General features: G+C 39.1%; 1 protein-coding gene across 1 annotated transcript in view; it reads right to left on the reverse strand.

Annotated features, from left to right (window-relative positions):
- Positions 1-15,770, reverse strand: part of TSPAN9 (tetraspanin 9) — a 469,239-nt gene that overhangs the window by 271,325 nt on the left and 182,144 nt on the right. The window contains exon 4 of the mRNA XM_077266492.1: positions 13,710-13,788. The gene's annotated coding sequence lies outside the window, so the exon portion shown is untranslated. The remainder of the gene's footprint in view (positions 1-13,709; positions 13,789-15,770) is intronic.

The raw sequence follows: 15,770 nt of genomic DNA on the forward strand, positions 1-15,770 counted from the left end.
AGAGAAGTAACCACATTATTAACCATTTATTCAAAGAGGTGGCTGCCCTCCGTGATTTACATGGGAATAAATCCTTTCAACCTAATGGAGAAGCAATTCCCAGGTTTCTATGGAAAATTATGTATGATCAAAGCACATGAAGACAACCGTGTAACCCTGGCTTCCAGAGTGTGCATATCACTCTTGTGGAATCAATCTGAAGTCTCGAGTGGACCTGAAGCAATCAATATATATTTTTGTTTTACGTGGACCCCACAATTATTGCATTTTATTCCCTGGGGCACTCTGTACCTTCCCATTCGGAATCTCCAATGATGTAACATCTAAGTGTCCCGTGTAGGGTTCTGCCAACTATTTCAAGAAATCCGATGCCTCCTTAGATGTGATATCTTCTCTCATAGTCTGGTGTGATATCTTCTCTCATGGTCTGGAGAGTCCGTCCTCTCCTTACAAATGTGAAATTACAGAAAGCTCCGATCACAACCAAAGAATTTCACGCATCTGATTAATCTTTGGTCATCTTCACTCATATGAAGACATCATGTAAAGCCAGGGTAAGTCAAGGATGAGTTTGGGTAACCTTGAGCTTCTCTACCCTCAGAATTTTACAACAATTTATAGGTGACGCAAAAGGAAGGAAGGTGGGAATAAAGAAATGGAAAGGAAGAAAGAAGGAATAGATTTAAGGATGGAAGGAAGAAAAGGAAAGGAGAAAGGGAAAGGAGGAAAAAAAGTAGAAGGAAGGAAGGACCGAAGAGGGAATAGATAAGAATAGAAGGAAGAGGGAATAGGTAGGAAGGAAGGAGAGAAGGAAGTAAGGAAGAGGGAATTCATAGGAATGGAAGGAAGGCAAATAAAAACAAGTAAAGGTGTAATAGAAGAAATAAGGATCCCGAAAGAGGAAGAAAAAGAAATAAAAAAGGAAGCAGAATAAAGGAGGAAAAAAGAACTTTGGGGTTATCTACTCTCAGAATAGGTCTTTATGGTGACACAGGGCCAAGAAAAAAAGTCGCTTTCCATTTTTTACCCAGAAAAGAAGTTTCTTATGGCACAATTTTGCAGCAACTTATAGGTAAGGCAGTATCTCCAGGTGGCCCTATTCTTAGGTCAGTGCCTCCCAGAGAAACCTATTTATGTCTTATTAAAATAACCAGGTTACCATGACTTTAGAAAGAGATCAAATGTCCTTTACAAAAATACCACCTGCAATAAAAGGGGACACCATGGACTTTCCGGAGAGTTAGAAGATCTTCCAAATTCCACCAAAGCAACATGAAACCTTCAGAAAAACCAGCGACTCTGGGAGGCTTCTTCAGCCAGTGAGGTAGGGAATGGGGTTTGTGGGGCAAGAAAAAACAATGGCCTAAAAACAAAGGATCAAGCTGGTTCCTATCGAGTCACAGTAATTCTGGAATTTTGCATTTGAACCCAGGATTAAGAAAAACGTTATAGATTTGGAAAAAAAAAACCTAAAAAACTCAAACACTACCCACCTCTTCAAACCACACCAGTCAAGCAGATGTTTTGGTGGTACCTTTTGGTCTTTCTTGACAAGTCACTAGCACATGACCACTAGAGGCAATTACTGGCCTTAGTGGTCACATGTCAAACTACAGACCTCACCCCTGAGCAGCTTTTCAATAGAGACCATTGTAGCATCTGCACTGGATCAGCGGGGAACTAAAGGTGTGAGTAACGTTTAGGTTTTTTTCTGTTTTTCATTCTATAACCATTTGAACCTCATTTTATTTTTTATAAACTTTAAAAACTTTAAAGTCAATGAAAATGTGAGAAAATGGATGAGATCAGGAACACTAGTGCCACCTATCAAGGGTAGAAAATCTGACAGGAGATTTAAAGGGAACCTGTCACCACGTTTTTGGAAGATGGGATAAAAATAGCGTTAAATAGGGGCAGAGGTGGGCGTTACATTAGTGTGTTTGTTATGCGTTTATTACCCACCTAAGTTGCCGAAATACCTTTGCAAAGTCTCCGTTTTCGCCTGTCAATCAGGCTGGTCTGGTCAAAAGGGCGTTGTCTTCCCCCAGATTTTGCGTAGTTTTCCGTTGGTGGCGTAGTGGTGTGCGCATGCCCAAGGTCCCGAATCCTCTGCCAGGGGATTTAAAAGAGCGCGCTGTTCGTTATTTCATTGGTGATCGGTGGGCGCGGCCATCTTCCTTTGGCCGCGCGTGCGCAGAAGCGGCGCTCTGCTGGCTGCGGCTTCAGGAAAATGGCCGCGGGATGCCGCGCGTGCGCAGATGGAGATCGCGGCGGCCATTTTCCTGAAGCCGCGGCCAGCAGAGCGCCGCTTCTGCGCACGCGCGGCCAAAGGAAGATGGCCGCGCCCACCGATCACCAATGAAATAACGAACAGCGCGCTCTTTTAAATCCCCTGGCAGAGGATTCAGGACTTTGGGCATGCGCACACCACTACGCTACCAACGGAAAACTACGCAAAATCTGGGGGAAGACAACGCCCTTTTGACCAGACCAGCCTGATTGACAGGCGAAAACGGAGACTTTGCAAAGGTATTTCGGCAACTTAGGTGGGTAATAAACGCATAACAAACACTAATGTAACGCCCACCTCTGCCCCTATTTAACGCTATTTTTATCCCATCTTCCAAAAACGTGGTGACAGGTTCCCTTTAAGGGGGTAAAGTTTCTCCTTGTGGAGAGTGTAGGGAGACTTTTAGGCCATGCAATGCTCCACTGGAAATTTGCACTGCTGTTAGGTTTCCTTCACCTGAAGAAAATGTTGGACTTTCTAGCTTAGTCTGATATCTGAGTTCCCACCTAGGGGGTCCGACCTAGAACGCAGCATTTACATCACCAGTCCCTCTATTGAATCCAGTGTGTCTATAGGAAACCCTGCAATGTCTGTAGCCTGGGGTGGAGGAGAAGCACTGAGCTAAAGTATTGATCGTGCGAGAATTATTCACTCGCCACTGGCAGATGCTAAAGATTGTTAACAGCCATTAATGCTGACTTTTAGGGGGGTTCTATGTGCGGAACAATGTTAGCTAAAGTAGTGCTGTATTTTACACAGTGTCAGGCCCAGAGTATACAGCAGACGTGGCATCACTCATCTCTCGTCCAGCAGTGTAGGACAAAGCGCCAGTCCTCTGCCTACAATAGATAGATAGATAGATAAAAGATAGATAATAGATAGATAGATAGATAGATAAAAGATAGATAATAGATAGATACTGTAGATAGATAATAGATAGATAGATAAAACATAGATAATAGATAGATAATAGATAGATAGATAGATAGATACATAGATGGATAAAAGATAGATAATAGATAGATAATAGATAGATAGATAGATAGATAATAGATACATAGATAGATAGATAGATAGATAGATAGATAATAGATAGATACATAGATAGATAATAGATACTGTAGATCGATAGATAATAGATAGATGATAGATAATAGATAGATGAACGATAGATAGATAGATGATAGATAGATAATAGATAGATAGATAGATAGATAGATAATAGATAGATAGATAGATAATAGATAGATAGATAGATAGATAGATAGATAGATAGATAATAGATAGATAATAGAATGATAGATGATATAGATAATAGATAGATGATAGATAGATGATAGATAGATGATAGATAGATAGATAGATAGATAGATAGATAGATGATAGATAGATAGATAATAGATAGATAGATAGATAGATAGATAATAGAATGATAGATGCAGAGAGTTAAGATAGATAGATAGATAATAGATAGATAGATAGATAGATAGATAGATAGATAGATAAATAAAAGATAGATAATAGATAGATACTGTAGATAGATAATAGATAGATAGATAAAACATAGATAATAGATAGATAATAGATAGATAGATAGATAATAGATAGATAATAGATAGATAGATAGATAATAGATAGATACATAGATAGATAATAGATAGATAGATAATAGATAGATAGATAGATAGATAATAGATAGATACATAGATAGATAATAGATACTGTAGATCGATAGATAGATGATAGATAATAGATAGATGAACGATAGATAGATAGATGATAGATAGATAGATAATAGATAGATAGATAGATAGATAATAGATAGATAGATAGATAGATAGATAGATAGATAATAGATAGATAGATAATAGAATGATAGATGCAGAGAGTTAAGATAGATAGATAGATAGATAGATAATAGATAGATAGATAGATAGATAGATAGATAGATAGATAGATAATAGATAGATAGATGCAGAGAGTTAAGATAGATAGATAGATAGATAGATAGATAGATAGATAGATAGATAGATAGATAGTTATCAAAAGGCAAATTTCACCAGGACTCTTCTCTGCCCCAGAAGTAAACACTGGGGCAAAAGATTAAATAATTGTCCATTAAACATGAAGGACTGAAGCCCTCGGAAAATATCAACTTGAGAAGCTGAAAAGTTCCTCATCTGCACAGACAGAATAATATGTGTGGTGAAGAGCGGCTCCCGCTGCGATGTCTTTCAGACAGAAGGGAGCGCGGGGAGAAATGGCACTTTTCATTTACCACAGAAAATGACAGAATCTGATGAAAGGGGAAGGAGCTGCAAAATAACGAGAAAATCTCTCCAGCCTGGAAAACGTATACGCAGCCATGACTTTATGGACAACTGTATTTAGTGTTCAGCTGGTTCAGATTTCGGCTCATAGTCACCCTCCTAACAGCTGAAGGCTACACGAAGACGTTTGGTCGCCTGACAGCAGGTTTTGGACAGCTTAGGAGAATATTTGTGCAGTTCAACTATTTTATATCTCTAATAATTTGGATTTTTTATGATCATCATGTTGTGGTCATAACAGATCACAGGTCACAATGCAACGTCACAATGCGGCACTGCGATTTTTAAATAGAAACGCGCGTCGCGGTGCAGTCCTAGGAGACGCACTCTGCTACATTGTATTCCTGAAGCTCCAAAGTTGTTACATTCTGACAAGTCGTTTCCAGGGGCACATGGACGTCATAGACAGAAATAGCGGGTGTCGTTCCGGCAAACCTGGCTCATCAATGTATTACATAGCCCAACGTATTACATTTCTTTATTCATTCCCCATGTTGTGGGTCCTGCCGGAAAAATAAAAATATGACTGGTTGCTGCCGTCTCTACAACATTGGACAGCGCTGGAGATGTCTGCAGACCGTCTCTAGGGTAGACATTACTCTTATTCTCCATTTTTAGGCTCTTATACACATTAAAGTCATGTTCACACAAGAGTATAAAAAAATCATCAGTTTTTCAGTACTGGCATGTCAGAGTGAGGAGACCTATAGGCCATGTCATATGGAATGGCTCGTTAACCCCTTTACCCCCAAGGGTGGTTTGCACGTTAATGACCGGGCCAATTTTTACAATTCTGGCCACTGTCCCTTTATGAGGTTATAACTCTGGAACCCTTCAACGGATCTTGTCGATTCTGACATTGTTTTCTCGTGACATATTGTACTTCATGATAGTGGTAAAATTTCTTCGATATAACTTGCGTTTATTTGTGAAAAAAACGGAAATTTGGCGAAAATTTTGAAAATTTCGCAATTTTCCAACTTTGAATTTTCATGCCCTTAAATCACAGAGATATGTCACACAAAATACTTAATAAGTAACATTTCCCCCATGTCTACTTTACATCAGCACAATTTTGGAACCAAATTTTTTTTGTTAGGGAGTTATAAGGGTTAAAAGTTGACCAGCAATTTCTCATTTTTACAACATTTTTTTTTTTAGGGACCACATCTCATTTGAAGTCACTTTGAGGGGTCTATATGACAGAAAATACCCAAGTGTTTCTAAAAACTGCACCCGTACTGATCGGTCTGATTTTTTTTTTTTAATGGAGATGGTGGTAGACATTTTTTTTTTCTAAAAACTAATTCTACTCTAAGTCTGATCAAAATTATTGAACCATTTTTTTCCCGAATATGGAGGAAATGGTCATGTGACAACACCCTATATTCACACAAGGGCTTTTTTCAAGTGGGTGAAACCTTGAGTTTTTTTTAAGTGGATACCACTTCAGGAAACACTAGCATTTTCTTGGCATCTTTTTCCTGGAACCATCATTTTATACCTTTTTTGGTCATTTGTATACTTTCAGTTGGTGTTTTCTTAAGTGTTTTTTTGGGTGTCGATTTCTAAGCGGTCAAAACAATGCCAGGGATTTTTACGGGTATTTATTTTGCTTTTCGAAAGACCTGTATTGTTTATAGATCGTATTCCGAGCAGAAAGAATGGAGGAGTCACTTCTTTTATCTGTTTGGCATTTTTGGAAAACTAAAGCGGTTTTAGTGAACATACCCTAACGGTAACAACTAGTAGCTCCCACGAAAATTGTCACCAGTTCTTAAGTAGATTGCAACCAGTAGAGCAGATGCCTTCAAGTAGATCCAAACAAATCATGTTGGACCCTGTTGACTTATCATGAGTGCATCAGGTTTCTTTGAAATTTCTGTGTCTTGTTGGCAAAACTATCACAGTAGACATTGCTATTCTTCACCCTCCCCAAAACACTAGATCTATGAATGAACAGAACCTTTGACAAAGTGGAGAAGAATGGAGACTATCGGTGCACCAGGAACAAATGATTATGATGCACTTCAAAGGAGTTCAGGTCAGTACCGCAGTAATAGTGGGCCCAGAAGCTACACTAATCACTTACAGCTAGTACCTACAAGGAGTTAAGGGGGTTGTCCATAATTAAAATTACAGCTTATCTAATATTGATGATCTGTCTTAATATTGTTTTGTTGAGCTTCCATCTTTCAAATGTCATATCCCTCATCAAATGGATTTCCCAAAAAGAAGACATTGATGACCCAATCCTTAGGACATTAGTGACCTATCCTTAGGATTTTAGACATTGATGCCTCAATCCTTAGGATTTAAGACATTGATGGCCAAATTCTTAGGACATTAATAACCAATCCTTAGAATTTCAGACATTGATGACCCAATCCTTAGGACAGAGATGACATATTCTTAGGATTTCAGACAGTAATCGCCAAATCCTTATGATTTAGACATTCTTATTACTCAATACTTAGGATTTATTGACATTGGTGACCAAATCACTTGGACATTGAAGACCTAGCCTTAGGATTTAAGACATTGATGACCCAATCCTTAGGACATTGATGACCTACCCTCTATCCTTAGGATTTCAGACATTGATGAAGAGATTAATGACCTATCCTTAGGATTTAGGACACTGATAACAAAATCCTTAGGATATTAATGATCTATCATTAGGATTTCAGACATTAATGAACCAATCCTTAGGATATTAATGACCTATCCCTTGGATTTCAGACATTGATGACCCAATCCTTAGGACATTGATGACCTATTCTTAGGCTTTCAGACATTGATGACCAAACACTTAGGAGATTAATGACCTATCCTTAGGATGTAGGACACTGATGACCCAATGCTTAGGACATTAATGACATATCATTATGATACCAGAGATTGATAACCAAATCTTAGTAGACATTAATGACCTACCCTCATGATTTCAGACATTCATGACTCAATCCTTAGGATTTTAGACATTGATGACGAGAGATAAGCGAATCCAAAGTTAAATGTTCGGAGTTCATACCGCACAGTTAGTGTCCGCTGCACTTCTTCGGAAACCCGTTGCAATGTTCGGAGTTCCGGGTTAAGTCTGTTACAAAGAGAGGAATTTTTTTCCAGCTCAAACATTCTGGTCCCCATTGTTTTCAATGGAGTTCTGGTACAAGTCCAGGTGCAGTCCTGGTACCATAACTAAACTTTGGAATAAAGTTTGGGTCTGGTACCAGAACCTGAACTTCCCTGGATCCGTTCATCCCTATTGATGACCCAATCCTTAGGACATTGATGACTTATCCTAAGGATTTCACACACTGATGACCCAATCCTTAGGACATTGATGACCTATCCTAAGGATTTCAGACACTGATGACCCAACCCCTAGGACATTGGTGACCTATCCTAAGGATTTCAGACACTGATGACCCAACCCCTAGGACATTGATGACCTACCCTAAGGATTTCAGACACTAATGACCCAATTCCTAGGACATTGATGACCTATCCTAAGGATTTCAGACACTGATGACCCAATCATTACGGCATTGATGATCTATCTTTAGGATTTCAGATAGGTCATCAATGTCTTAGTCCAGGAAAAACCTTCAAGTAATAAGAGAAATTAAATTTTACAGAAAAATAAACACAATATTGTCGAAAAGCTTGGATCTTCCTGCCATACCATTCTAAGCTGGAGATAGTTGATCCATATGCCTACCAAGGACAATGCAATCATATTATTTCACGTTGTGAAGCGTCTCTCATTTACCGCCCATATAAATTCACAATAGCGCTTTTTAACAACTCAGCACTTAAAAGTCGTTTGTAGATTTTTAGCTAGCGGCAAAATTATACAAGAAGCCCTCCCCCGATTCTATAGTCTAGATTATTTGATCTGGATGTAATTATTTGGTAATACTTCATTTTTTTCTAGAAATGAGATGGAAAGTAAAGCGCTGCGGGCTTGTTTTATAGATTTATATTTAGACTTCTTAAAGGGAACCTGTCACCACGTTTTTGGAAGATGGGATAAAAATAGCGTTAAATAGGGGCAGAGGTGGGCGTTACATTAGTGTGTGTGTTATGCGTTTATTACCCACCTAAGTTGCCGAAATAACTTTGCAAAGTCTCCGTTTTCGCCTGTCAATCAGGCTGGTCAGGTCGCATGGGCGTTGTCTTCCCCCAGATTTGGCGTAGTTTTCCGTTGGTGGCGTAGTGGTGTGCGCATGCCCAAAGTCCGGAATCCTCTTCCAGGGGATTTAAAATAGCGCGGTGTTCGTTATTGCATTGGTGATCGGTGGGCGCGGCCATCTTCCTTTGGCCGCGCGTGCGCAGAAGCGGCGCTCTGCTGGCCGCGGCTTCAGGAAAATGGCCGCCGCGATATCCATCTGCGCACGCGCGGCATCCCGCGGCCATTTTCCTGAAGCCGCGGCCAGCAGAGCGCCGCTTCTGCGCACGCGCGGCCAAAGGAAGATGGCCGCGCCCACCGATCACCAATGCAATAACGAACACCGCGCTATTTTAAATCCCCTGGAAGAGGATTCCGGACTTTGGGCATGCGCACACCACTACGCCACCAACGGAAAACTACGCCAAATCTGGGTGAAGACACCACGCCCATGTGACCTGACCAGCCTGATTGACAGGCGAAAACGGAGACTTTGCAAAGTTATTTCGGCAACTTAGGTGGGTAATAAACGCATAACACACACACTAATGTAACGCCCACCTCTGCCCCTATTTAACGCTATTTTTATCCCATCTTCCAAAAACGTGGTGACAGGTTCCCTTTAATTGGTGTTTTTGTAAAAAAAAAAAATTACAGAGTTAAAAAATATTAAAAATAAAAAATATTTATCAGTTAAAATACTTGGTTCTATAAAAGAGGGTAAAAATCAAATAATTTGCCGAGCATTTTTGAAAAATGTCAAAAATATTGATAAAAGGTTGCCCTCTGGTAGGATAGGATAAAAATGTTTGCTTTGGTCAACCCTTATAGGAAAAATAGTTCAGGGTTCAAAGAGGACACCATTAAATGGATGGGGACTTTATTGTAAAGTCCAGTATAAAAGGGTCTAAAAGTGAAAAAAGTCCTGTTTGTTTGCTTCCCAAACCCCACAGAGATTGGCCAAAAATTACCTGGAATGACCTCTACGAAGTACAGGTAGTCAAATTACAAAATGATAAAGGGACCTTAATGCTCCTTCAAAAATTGAGGAGGTCTAGGCTTACCCAAATTTCCATTTTATAACCCTACACAGAAAAGAAAGGCAGTGTAGGATGTGTAAGGAAACGGACCATACAAACCTTAGGTCACCCCCAATACAGGATAGGGTTGTCAAAAAAGTGGCTATTGTTTGTTCACCTACCCCTGATCTGAAAAAAGGGCAATATGGAATCAAAGCCCTTATGGGCATGGAGAGAACATTAAAGTTAGAGTTATTCCCCAAAAAATCAAAATATCCCCTATCTGTGAGATAATTTGTGATCCCGAAATCAGGGCACTTCAGTCACTTCCTGAACAGAGCGATGGTGCGCATGTGTGGACTTCGCATCATTCATTGTCTATGGGACTCACAGTCCCATAGACAATGAATGAAGCAGATTCCGCTCTTCACTCAGGATGGGGCTACACAGCTCAGTTCTAAGGGATCTAAAGCCACTGGGGGTCCCAGCATTTAGACCTCCCAGTGATTAGAAAGTTATCCCTTATCCAATGGCATAGGGGATAACTTGTTATTTGGGGGGGGTGTAAACCGTTAAGTTGGACCCCATCGTACGGCTTTCAACATATTTTCTTACTCTCTTTATTTTTAGGACAAACAAAAAAATCTGCAGTTTGAGTCCTTCTGAGAAATAAGATGCATTTAATGAAATCCTTATTATATTACCGAGAACAATACAAAAGATTTCTGCATTTCACACCAGGTACAATGTGATTTGCGAGTTACTGATATATTCTGCAAATCAAAAACTGAGCGATTGAACAAGCAAAACATCACCTCGTTAGACCCCCTGTACAGTCTTACGGCAAAAGTGTTAAATTCACCAAAAGGCAATTTAAAGAAATCTTTGAAAATAAAATAATAAAATTGTATTTTTTAATAAAACAAGAAAAGCAAACAAAACAAAAAAGGCAAAAAAAAAAGAGAAATTCGATTTGTGGAAAATAAAAAAAATGAAGTGAAAAATAAACTCCAACCTTTCTTACATAGACTTACCAAACCGAAAGGGATCTAGTTTGGGTAAAGTTCAGCTCAGTAGAAGTCTTAAAGGGAATTTCTAGAAAAAATCAAGGCTGTGACACGACGGTCCGGGGTGCTGTCTGGTATTGCAGGTGAACTCCTTTGAAGTTAATAGGGCGAAAGATGGAACCGAACACGGAACCCTCGTTGTTTTGGAAGAAGGTGGCCATGTTTTTCCGATTCCGGCCAACGCTTTCATTAAGGATACCAAATAGTGTCCAAATTTTCAACCTTCTTTAATGATTTAATTATTAATTTCACATTATGAAATGGCAAAAACAATAAATAATCTACTGAACCAAGGGCAATATCCAACCTCCCACCTTCACCATTGATGAGGAACCCTGGAGACCACTGAACGTAAATAATATGTCCTTCATGGGTTCCATGATCATAAATATATCAGGGACCTTCCTACGTACACCCTGAAGGAATTCTCCCAATATTTCATTCTTCCATCTACCATCTTTGACGTTTTTGCTTTTTTTTAGTAACTGTGAGGTTCATATAATCAACTCAACGTAACCGATTGTGGAGTCAAAAACTTTCCGAAGAAACGAAAAAGAGAAGAAAATATATTTTAGATTTGCCGGATGCCAGTTGATTATTATGTTGGGGTATCAGTTTAATTTTATTAAATTTTTGTAAAAAAAATTTGGACAAAATTCTAGCCACCATGTACACAGCAGAGCCAAGCAGGAATGGAAATATAGAGGAGTCTCAATCATTCAATACTAAAGGGATGTCGGAACTCCATGTGGTGCCACCACAAAAATATCCTCACCGAAAAGTAAATATTCTAAATGGGTATGTAGTTCTCTAACAGGGTAAAAAAATATAAAAACCTAGAAATTTTTTATCTTGTAATAAACTTCATTAACTCAATTTGCCTCTTTCTCTAATAATATATATGCTTCAGTGCTGTTTCAACTGCCTAGTATCCTCTCCTTAAAGGGGTATTCCCATCTCCAAGATTCTATGCCAATATGTAGTAGGTGTAATAATAATAATATTAGCAAATACCTTCAATTAGAAATGTAGTATAGTTCTTCTGATTAGCTAAGTCTCTTTCCTCATGTGCAGGTATTGCAGGACCTTAGGTATCCATGATTACGACCACTGATATATTGACAGTTAGCTAGTTGCTAGTGGTCGTAACTATGGATACCTAAGGTCCTGCAATGCCTGCACACGAGGAAAGAGGCATAGCTAATCAGAAAAATTATACTACATTTCTATTTGGAGGTATTTGCTAATATTATTATTATATATTTAAGATGGGTTTACCCTTTTAAGAGGAGCTGTAACCCGGACAAAAGTGGTCAGTTTTTTCTTTTACTTTACTTCCGCTGCTCCTCTGATTTTTTTTTTCTTAATCCACCATATGGTTCCAGAGAAATGGGCCTTTTTATTTAGAGCTAATTTTAACGGTTTTATTAAGGGGGCAGCGCTTACAGGATCCTCTTGGGCGTGTCTTTAGGTTCCTCTGCACTGTGAGTCACGCCCCCTTTGGTAAAGACCATAAAAATTAGCGCTGAATAAAAAGTCACATATCTCTAGAATTATAGGGCAGATTAAAAAACACAAAAAAAAAATTAGGTACTCAGGGGAGTAGTGAGTATAAAATAAGAGCCACTTTTATCCTCGTGACAGGTTCTCTTCTAAAAAAAAGTTTCAACTGCTACTTAACCAAAATCAGATCTCTATTTCCAAACCCTCCTTATTGAGGACGTTCCCTGGCCAGTTACAAGCTCCAGGGCAGATTCTCATAGAGATCTATGTCCGGCCCATAGATCTTAATGGCTCATTTACATATTAAGAAAAAAAGTGGATTTCTCTGGAATAAGACATCGGATTGCAGATATCAAGGTATCATTTTATTCAGCTTTCTTTGACCTGCATGTCCATATATGACTTAGGAGAATTGAGCCTATTGACAGATTCCCTTTAAGGATCTACTGGTAACATTATTCATTTTGTGCTAAAAACATTTTTCCCAAATTGTACATTATATAGAATGCACTTTTCCTCTGTCTGGCTGATAGGAACAGCGTGTGTGCTCAATTACGAGATTGAGGTTCCAAAATTGTGTCACTGGTCGATTTTCGGTTTGACAGAGGGAGACAGTACTGTCACTACTAACACCCTGTAAACAGGGGGGTGACTTTTGTGAATGGTATAAAGAACTTTATTAAGGCTGATAGGTCAGAACAGCACAAATGACTGAGGTCAAGATATAAAAATTTGACCACTATTTCAACCGTGAATAAATTGAAAATGTCTTAAAGGAGACCTGTCACTTGCCAAAAACAAGCAATTGTTTTACCTGGTGTAAATGCCGCTGTTCTCCTGAATCCGGCGATGTTTTTCTTTTGTTCCTGCGCCTCTCCTTTCCTGAGATATGGCCTCCTCTTTCCTGCATTGAAATCAAGGCCCGTAAGTCAAGAGGGCTTGGTCTTCATGGAGACCACGCCCATTTAGTTAAAAAGCTATATACTAGGAAGAAAGGGCCATATCTCAAGAAGGGAGAGGCGTAGGAACAAAAGAAAAACATCGACGGATTCAGGAGAACAGCGGCATTTACACCAGAAACAAAAAAATGTACATTATGACACAATGAAATAATAATAATAGTGCTAAACCCCTTTCCTACAGCACCAGGAACATGAATCAGTCACATTAGGGCCCTGTGTTAGGAAACTTAACTGCACATCTGTATGCCATAATTAATATTTCTGAAATAAAAAGTCCATTTCACTTGTATTAAATCATCTTCCTTGAGTGATTCCTATAAAACAAAGCTTTTTCTCTGACCTTCTGTTTGCTCTTACAACTCACCTGCTTCTATAATTGGATAGCCAGATGTTGCAAATTAATCAATCCTCGGGTCTGCTTAGATGTGCTGGCACACCGAGCCCTGCAACAGAAGATTCGGGGAAAAAAAGCGTAAAAAAAAAGAGGTCACGGAACAAAAGGCGAGTATTCTATTATTTAGAGAGAAAGATACAAGAAGAATTGCCTGTGCGGGGAAAATGGAAGCAGATATACATTTCTCTTCATGAATCCACTTTTTTTTTTTTGCATTTATCCAATAAATAATAATGCAGGTCCTAAATAATACTGTCAAGGAAGAAATATAACTGCGTGCCTCAAAGTCATTGGAGCTGGGAAACTGAGAGCCATGAGCAGCAGATCAAGGAGACTTTTCATGCCGTATATTAGGACTTTAGCATTTTCGTTAATTACATTCAAACTTTTGTTCAATCCATTAATTTGCTTGTAAAAGATGTCTATAGTTTTATATATATGCCGGTATGTGGACACTTTATATCTAGGGACAAGTAAATTTACCCACACTGTAGTTTTCTAGTTTTGGCCTTCAGATGGTGCGCACTGTCATTGTGCATCGCCAACTGGAGACAAATTAATCGGCCAGTATGATCAGACTTCCTAAGCCGTCTATATGGGCATGTAGGTCATAGGAAGCTGCATAAGGTGATACCTTGATATCTGTGATCTGATGTCAAATCTCTGAGAATTCCACATTTTTTCTTAATATGTAAATGAACTGTTAAGATCTATGGGCCGGACATACGTAGATCTCCCCGAGGATCTGCCTCCAGAGCCTATTTTAATAAAAGGCATTATTACCAGTGTAAAACATGGAATGACTTATAGTTTGCTCTCATAATCACACACAGCTCTATAGTGAGATCAGAGCTAACACAGTACGGCAGAGTTTAACCTTGTCTTGTTACAAACACATTTGCAGTTCTTTTCTCACAGTGCCCTCAGCTCCGCTGTACTGCTCTTACCCTACACTGGCTGCCTGTGAGATGAAAACCGAAGCACTGTGAGAGGACAACTATAAATGTGTTTGTTGTGTTTGTAATGACACAAAGTTCAACTCTGCTTTACTGTGTTAGTTACAATCAGGTGCAGCTCTGCAGCAGAGCTGACAGCACTATGAGAAGGCAAATTCTGCTGCAAATGTGTTTGTAGTGGGACAAAGGTCACTGCTGCTGTACTGTGTTAGCAGTACTTTTTGAGAGAAAAGTGTCATCCATTACATGTGTCACACTGGTAACTCCACCTTTCATTTACAATAAGTCCTGGAGGCAAATTCTCAGGGAGATCTATGTCCGGCCCATAGATCTTAACAGCTCGTTTGCATTTAAGAAAAAACATGGATTTCGCTAGAAGAAGACATCGGATTGCAGATATCAGAGTATCATTTTATTCCACTTTCTATGATGCAGACAGTTTAGGGTGTGGGTCCTACTGACTTTTGCATTTATAAACAATAATGACATTTGGAAGCATACAAGTGCTTCTCGCAAAATTAGAATATCATCAAAAAGTTAATTTATTTCAGTTCTTCAATACAAAAAGTGAAACTCCTATATTATATAGAGTCATAACATGCAGAGTGATCTATTTCACGTGTTTATTTCTGTTAATGTTGATGTTTAATATGGCTTACAGCCAACGAAAACCCAAAAGTCATTATCTCAGTGAATTAGAATAATTATCAAAAAACACCTGTAAAGGCTTCCTAAGCATTTAAAAAGGTCCCTTAGTCTGTTTCAGTATCTCCACAATCATGGGGAAGACTGCTGACTTGACAGATGTCCAGGAGGCAGTCATTGACACACCCCACAAGAGGGTAAGTCACAAAAGATCATTGCTAAAGAAGCTGGATGTTCACAGAGTGCTGTATCCAAGCAGATTAATGGAATGTTGAGTGGAAGGTAAAAGTGTGGTAGAAAAAGGGGCACAAGCAACCGGGATAACCGCAGCCTTGAAAGGATTGTTAAGAGAAGGCACTTCAAAAATTTGGGAAAGATTAGTAAGGAGTGGACTGCTGCTGGAGTCATTGGTTCAAGAGCCGCCACACAC

Source organism: Ranitomeya variabilis, chromosome 5, assembly GCF_051348905.1.
Source record: "Ranitomeya variabilis isolate aRanVar5 chromosome 5, aRanVar5.hap1, whole genome shotgun sequence".
NCBI lineage: Eukaryota > Metazoa > Chordata > Amphibia > Anura > Dendrobatidae > Ranitomeya > Ranitomeya variabilis.